This window comes from Crocuta crocuta, unplaced genomic scaffold (assembly GCF_008692635.1).
Source record: "Crocuta crocuta isolate KB4526 unplaced genomic scaffold, BGI_CrCroc_1.0 scaffold2528, whole genome shotgun sequence".
Classification (NCBI taxonomy): domain Eukaryota; kingdom Metazoa; phylum Chordata; class Mammalia; order Carnivora; family Hyaenidae; genus Crocuta; species Crocuta crocuta.
The window spans coordinates 9,608-17,368 of NW_027529722.1; the positions used below are offsets into that span (position 1 = coordinate 9,608).

Here is a 7,761-nt window from a genome sequence, read left to right on the forward strand (position 1 = left end):
CCCTCTTATGTATTTTTAACTTAAGTTACTGACTCTTTCATTTCTTATTTGTTATTTTTTATATTTTGTATCTCTTTGTTGAGGATCTCATTGAGATCCTCTACTCTTGAAAATCCAGTGAGTATATTTATGGCCATTACTTTGAATTTGTTATCACACATATTGCTTATCTTCGTTTCATTTAGCTGTTTTGCTTTTGTTTTGTACTTTTCTTTCATTTGAGACATATTCCTCTGTCTCCTCATTTTATCTAACTTTGTGTTTGTTTCTGTGTATTAGAACATCTGTTATGTCTCCCGATATTGAGTAATAGCCTTATGAAGGAAAGTTCTTGTGGTGGCCTGTAGCACAATATCCCTTGTTTATCAGAACCAGATGCCTCATTAGTTTCTCCTGNCATTTGCCTTCTTATCAGTATGCTGTAATGGCCTGCTTTGCCTATTATGCATGCACTGGGTAGGATTTGGTCCCTGTGCTGTTAAGAGGGCAGTCTGAGGCCACTGTGGGCTTACCATTGGGTGATTTCAGCAATCAGACCGTATGCCTGCCCTCAGCACATTTGCAGGGCCTACAGTAGCATCAAACTGCAGGGTGCTCTCCTTGCATTATCTAATGAGAGGTTTTCATTTGTGGACAGATTCTGCAGACAAACCAACTCTCTGCTCCCAGTCTGTCTGTTGGGGCTGCAATAGCACCTGCCTGCAGAGTGCTCTCCCTGCCTTGTCCCCTGAGAGGCTTTTGATGTGTGGGGTCAGGAGTCAGGCCAGACTGACTGCAGGGGCAGCAGATGTACTGTTTCACAGGGCACTCTCTTTATACTGTCAGTTATAAGGCTTGGTTACTGGGGCTTTAGTCAAATGTTGTTTATTGTTATCTTCCCCTCTCCCCAGTACAAGAGTCACTTTGCAGTAGTGCTGTCCCCTGCAGGATGAGACATGCAGGAGCTGCTTTGGAGGGACTCCTGTATAGGATGGGGTGGATAGGACTGGTCTGCAGGATATTATAGGGGTGAGCTGCATAGTGTTAGCAAGGAAAGTAGAGCATGTTCACGGTATTTTCTGCAAGTGTCCAGCTATCTAGGCTGGAGGTGCAACGAAATGGCTCCCACCAGTTCTTTTGTTCTTGAAGAAGTCTCCTAAAGATCCCTTGCCCTCTTTCACATGTTCTGAGATTGGAAAATAAAGGTCTTTCATGTGTTCCCTAGGCACTTTTCACACTACTGCTTCTATGCTGTGTCTCAGTGGACTTGTTTGATATGCTTGCTCTTTGAGGATGAAGACTTAGTTTCCTTTTGCCTTCCAGCTCTCCCAGAGCTGAGCCAGCTAATTTTAAAGTACCTGAATTTAAGCTCCCTGGTTATAAAAACTCACAGAGTTAAGCCCTGCTTATTTCAAAGCCAAATGTTATGGGGACTCATCTTCCTAGTGCAGGTCGCTATGTCTGGGGTGCCTAATGTGGGGTCTGCTCCTCTCCCTTCTCCATGCTTGTGGTGTCCCGCCCTTTTGTGGTTAGTCTGGCTGAATTTGGTTTCCCACGTTTCTGCCCCTTCTACCTCTTTCATTGTGTTTTATGATTAGCTATGGAAACTCTTTCTGCCAGTCTTTGGTTTATTTTCTTGTTGATTGTACTGATATGATTGTTATTTTTGTGTTTCAGTGGGATAAAATGAGCTTAGTATCCTCCTACTCCACCATCTTCCCCATATACATCCTCCTTTATTTATGTCTATGTTTATTCACCCTGTTTTATTGTCCTTCAGAAGAGGTAGTTACTGTCAAGGCTAGAAGACCCACCAGGGGTAAGATGAAAGGATTATTGTTATCACTAGGTTAACTTAGCAAATATGTATGCACCAATAGAAGTGCCAATCACTTTGTGTTAGGCTCAATGCCAAGTCCCTCTTAATTACACTGATATGGTATCTTTGTCTTTTTTTCTAGCATGGAGATTAGTACACATAAATTTAAACCAAAGAAGACACAGTAGAAAGAGCAGACTCCTAGCTAGCTATGAGACCCCAGGTCTGGCAAGTAACAAATAGAGTTCAGCCTTATTAGTTTATGCAAAATAAAATAAGAGGATTTGATTTTAAAGTCTAAGCTGAAAGAGAAGAACCTGTAAGGATAAAGGTAAGGAGCAGTTTTAGAATATTTTGGTGATGTAGAAGAATACAGTTCCTTTTTGGGTTGGGTCCTAAGAATCTAAGGATACCCTTTATTTAAAGGATTTTTTTTGGTAATAGCTACAGTCAGGAATACTATTTTTATGTAACTAGTTACAGTATTGTCTCCAGTGTTTCGGTATTTGGGCATGTTTTGGTATTTCTAGGTAACTTCACAGATTACAAACAACTTGACCCAGTTCTGTATTTGACTCTGAAAACTACTTTTGAGTATCTAGTCTTTCTTCCTTTTCCCTCTCCTTTTCTCACAAAGTATCAACTCTGTTGTAATTCAGTAGAAAATCTGTATGTAGCTTGGATCTTGAGATTATGAGGGCTGTGTTATTGTTATCCTTGCTGTTGTTTTGTTTTCTGTTTTGTTTCCTTTAAAAATCACTTCATTACCTAGCCCAATTTGCAATAGAAAAACAGAGCATTCCAACAAATGAAGTCCTTATGGATTTTTTAAATTACTTTTCATTTTTATTAATCAACTTATTATTTCCTAAATCCTTATATAATACATCCCCAAAGATATATTAATGTTCTTTGTGGTATTTAAGCTCAATTAATAAAAGCGTACTTCATTTCCTTAAAGATTCAAACTTGCAAGTTTTAAAGTTAAAGTAGCTAAGGTACTTCCCTAAATATCAATCTCAAAGAAGATAGATAGTTCATTTTATGTGTGTGGGATCCCCAAATAAACAGAGCCAATAAGTATATGCGTGTGTGGGGTGGGAGGGGGGAGAGCGAGCGGGCGAGCAACTGAGATTGATTGATTGGTTGGTTGGTTGGTTGGTTGGTTGGTTTTTAAGGAATTGACTTGTACACTTGTAGAGACTGGCAAGTCCAAAATCTGCAGGGCAGGCGGATAGGATAGTGACCCAGGAAAGAGTAGTTGTTGTAATTCCATTCAGAAATCAGTCTGGAGGCAAAACTCCCCCTTCCTGGTGGAATGGTGACTTTTTTCTCTTAAGGCCTTCAACTAATTTTGTAAAGCCTATCCACATTATGGAGGAGTAGTCTACTAATTACTCAGTCTACTAATATAAATATTAATCTCATTTAAAAATACCTCACAAGAAGATCTAAACTGTTGTTTGACCAAATGTCTGGATACTGTGGCCTAGTCACATTGATATAAAATTAACCACCACTCACTACAAATCCACCCAGTCATGGAAAATATCTGTGTATATGTATTTGTACAAATAAATATTTTTTGATGTGTATGTGGTCATATATACATAGATATATATTATACCAAAATGGATAGATTTTTCTGTTTGGGGTGTTATATTTATATAGCCAAGTAAATATAGTACATTCAGAAATAATATATATGAGTATATGCATATATTTTTGTGAGAGAGATACCTACAAAGGTTAAAATATTTTAATTTACAGTATTATTACCTTAAAGTGACCCAGATTAGGTGATTTGGAACATTAGATATATTTTATAAACACTCTTCTGTACAGTATTTTTGTTTCCAACACAGTGTTCTCAGTGAGTACTTGGCACAGGCATCAGAGACCTGAAGAATTCTAAAAGTTGTTTTACTTTTAGACCTGACCTGAAATAATTTTTGCCATCCTATTTTATGAAGTAATGTACACATGAAAAATTCCTCTGAAGAAACAGGAAATACTCTTGTTTAAAATACATTGAAATAGTTACATTTCTGATTTTGCAATGAAAGAGAAGAGCTGTTATATGTTGATCTGTATGTGGACGTTTTAATTCAGATTTTTAAAGAACGAGAAGAAGATCTGAGGCGTTTGTCTCGCCCATTGGAATGTTCTTGTTTCCGAACATCTATCTGGGATGAAACTCTCTATAAGGTGTGTATGTTTCCCTTAGCTCCCTTATTTAAGAACATAAAAAAAAGCTAAAAGGGTATTGTCAAAAGTAAAAGATTTTAAACTCTGTCATACCCATTTAAATGTGTTGAACTGAAAAAAGAAATAATCTGCAATAAATTATTTGAAAAATATCAAACTTAATCTTAAGAGATTTGGGGTTTGATCTTAGATTATGTTGCAATACCTAGCAAGTGACACCGAATCAGCCAATTTCATCATGATTAATTTCATACTGATCTTTGTGACAGCAGAGGTTTTACTGGCCATCATCCATTGTGACCTGTTGTGGTCTCAGTGCTGATTGGATCTGTGTCTAATATTCGGGTACGACTTCAGGATATAAACTAGTCTGCCTCAGTTTGGATGGCAGTAGAATAACAATATTTAGGGACAAAATTGAAAAAGAGCATCTTAGAATGAGTTATGTTATGTCTAGGATATGGTAGCTTCAATTTTCATGCCAAATTAGAATTGGGCATTCTTTCAACCAGAATTGTTTCCATTGCTGGAATGGAAACACTGCTTGCAGTAGTTGTAGAGGTTATAATAGCAGTGTTACAGACTAAACTGAAATTACATTATTGGCACATAGGCTCCTTATCCTGCTTTTTCACTTTCTCCTACTGATTTAGTGATTTGAAAGACTGGCTTCTTTGGGGTTCTCTCCTGGTCAGACCTTTCCTTCATACTGCGGCTAGTATTCATTGACAAGTCTGACTTTGGGTGGGAAAGCATCTTTCTCTGTCACTGGTTAGCTACAGACTCATTATCAACCTCATCTGACAATTACTTACTACAACCAGAGAAGCACAGAAACCTGATTTGCCAAGGAGAAAAACCAATGGACATTAAAAATAGCCATTGATTTATTTTTTAAACTAATTCATTTTTTCCCAATATTGTTGACTCAACCTCACCCTAATAACAGATCATTTTGAGATACCTGTCTAGGAAATACTGCTCTAGATTAATTTGGGCCGAATTTCTCTCAAAGCCTTATTCCCATAGAACAGGTAACCGTGAATAAGGATGGACATGACGCACTGATAAGAACCAACTGCGGTGTGAAGGATGGCAATACATAACACGACCAAAGACAATTGGCTAATCACAACACTGCTGTGAGTGACAATGTCTCTGCTGTGGTTAGCTTTGGTGCCTTCTCCAAGGTAAATTCAGCAGTGACATTAACACCGACCTGGGAACTTGGAACCTGAACCCCTATGCTTAAGTATAAAACTAATTGGAACAAAGACATGGCACTATTATCTTTTACATCAATGTTGCATAGAGCTGACTTAAATTTTTATATTGTTTTATTCTACAAGCACTCATTGTATATCTGCTTGATGCTGTTGGACACACAAATTGACTAAGACCAGGTTCCTGCCCTCTAGTAGGGGAGAGAAGAACATTGTACAGCTTACCAGACAAATTGGAAGGAATTATTACAATGGAAATGCAAATAAAAGAACCTTAAGAGAATAGAGGGAGGGTGTGGTTAATTTCAACTCCTTACATTAGTAATACTTCTCTGGATGAGTCAGTTTTAGGAAACACACAATGGACAATTTTTAATTCAATTGGATCAATAATTTATACAACTGACAATAAGCCTTTTGGAATGATACTGCCACTAATTTCTCTTGTAATTTCTTTTGTACATTATCCCATTGAGGGGAGGGGCCATTTTTCCATGTGACTCTGATGGTACTTTTTAAAATATTGATTCTTGGATTTATGTTAAATATAGCAGTATTATGTTCTGATCTTTAGAGTGGTCTACATTATTGGACTTAAATATTTGTTGAATGGCTGGATAAGAAACTTTTTATTTGGCCCAGTAATTCAGAGTTTTCAACTATTCCTAAGGCAATCATTATGGGATTAAATTATTAATTTTTTTAAAAAATTATCAATGGAAATAACTTTTACCAGCATTTTATAAGTGTGAAACCTTAAAAAAATCCAGCTGAAAGATAATAATCAGATATTACCTTCATCTCGTTTTGTTTGTGTCATACCATATTTGTTACAAGTATTTGTTTGGGACTCCATTATCACCATATTTTGCAGTCCATATGTTATAGTATATTTACTCATTTGCAGAGGTCTGGGACTACCTACCTGTTAGTAATATTACACTGTGTCCTTCTGTTCTGTTAGGCTTGGTCCAGCATTGTTTATCAGCTGATTCCCAATGTTCAGCAGCTGGAAATGAACCTAAGGAATTTTGCTGAAATTATTGAGGCTGATGAAGTGCTTTTGTTTGAGAGAGCTACTTTTTTGGTGAGAACTTTCTGTTCTGCAGATGTACTTCACACTTACCTTCTGTCCAGGAACAGAGAACAACATGTTGTTATGTTCAGGAAGAAGCTTTTTCCCCCTTGTCGTTGCATCAGCATATATAACCTTATTTACAAGTGACCCAAAAGAAGTCCTTTAGTGTGTAGCTCTGTAGTAGTTAGTAAAACTTAGATTTTTATAGGTATGCCTTATTATAGAGTTTAGATTATTTCTGATAAAAATTATTGATTTGTTTTAAATAATTCCTAATTTCCTATTAACTTCTGTTATGAAACGATGGGTCTTTTCCTTTTGAGAAAACTTTCAACCCACCCCTTTATCCAAAAGACTAATTTGAAAACTTTTAACATGGAAGAGGTGTAATGGTCATTCAGTGATTTAGCTAAGAGTTCAGATGGAAAGGTGGAAGGGGAAAGAGGTGCTTATGGTGTTTTTATTTTTCTCATGTAAATTCAACTGAGCTATAGAGCCTACGGTATATATAGCCCTAAGGGGGATGCAATATTATATTTATAAGTAAAATTTTTTTTCTACAAATAGTTTATTGTCAAGTTGGTTTCCATATATCACCAAGTGTTCATCCCCACAAGTGCCCCTCTCCGTGCCTAATTACGGATGTCACAAAGCACTGTATAAATAATTACTGATCAGTTTAATAAATATAACTCTAAGAGCAGCTCACAGTAAATAATTTGTTACTGAACTCTACCAATGCCTGGTGATTTTAAAACACATTTCTAAGTCTCTCTGAGTTTGGTTCCACTTCTATAAAATGGAGGTAATACATCTATGTCATAAGTTTATTATATGGAATAAATGGCACAAGGTATTGTTAAGCCCTAATACAAAGCTTAGCATATAGTTGGCAAACTATTAAAAGCTGATTCTTTTTGTTATTATAGCAACAGAGGGCAGAGAATGCAGACTATAATTTTTCTTACTCCACCCTTGTGGAAACATTTGTAACTGTAGTTTATGAGTCATCTTTCCTACTAGGTGGTACAGTTGCAGCAAGGAATTCTTTTTTTTTTCATGATAAAAATGATGTTATTTCTGATTTTTATACTAACTTTTTTTTTTAATGTTTCACAAATGGTTTATTGTCAAGTTGGTTTCCATATAACACCTGGTGCTCATCCCCACAAGTGCCCTCCTCCATGCCCATCTACCCCCTCCCCCCTACAACCATGAGTCCTCAGTTTGTTCTCAGCATTCAAAAGTCTCTCATGGTTTGCCTCTCTTCCTTTCCCCCACCATTTCTCCCCTTCTTCTCCCCCATGGTCCTCCGTTAAGTTCCTCCCAATCCTCCTATACGTGCAAACATATGATACTTGTCCTTTTCTGCCTGACTTATTTCGCTCAGCAGAACACCCTCAAGGTCCATCCATGTTGCTACACATGGCCAGATTTCATTGTTTCTCATTGCC

At 37.0% G+C, this 7,761-nt stretch overlaps 1 long non-coding RNA gene across 3 annotated transcripts in view; it reads left to right on the plus strand.

Moving 5' to 3' along the window:
• Positions 1-3,915: 3,915 nt before the first annotated feature.
• Positions 3,916-7,761, plus strand: part of LOC144230741 (uncharacterized) — a 7,397-nt gene continuing 3,551 nt past the window's right edge. Inside the window, exons 1-3 of one of the 3 annotated variants that reach the window (XR_013334859.1) lie at positions 3,916-4,006; positions 5,036-5,196; positions 6,194-6,316. This is a non-coding gene — a long non-coding RNA (uncharacterized LOC144230741). The remainder of the gene's footprint in view (positions 4,007-5,035; positions 5,197-6,193; positions 6,317-7,761) is intronic. The other 2 variants (XR_013334858.1, XR_013334857.1) reach the window with 2 other exon arrangements.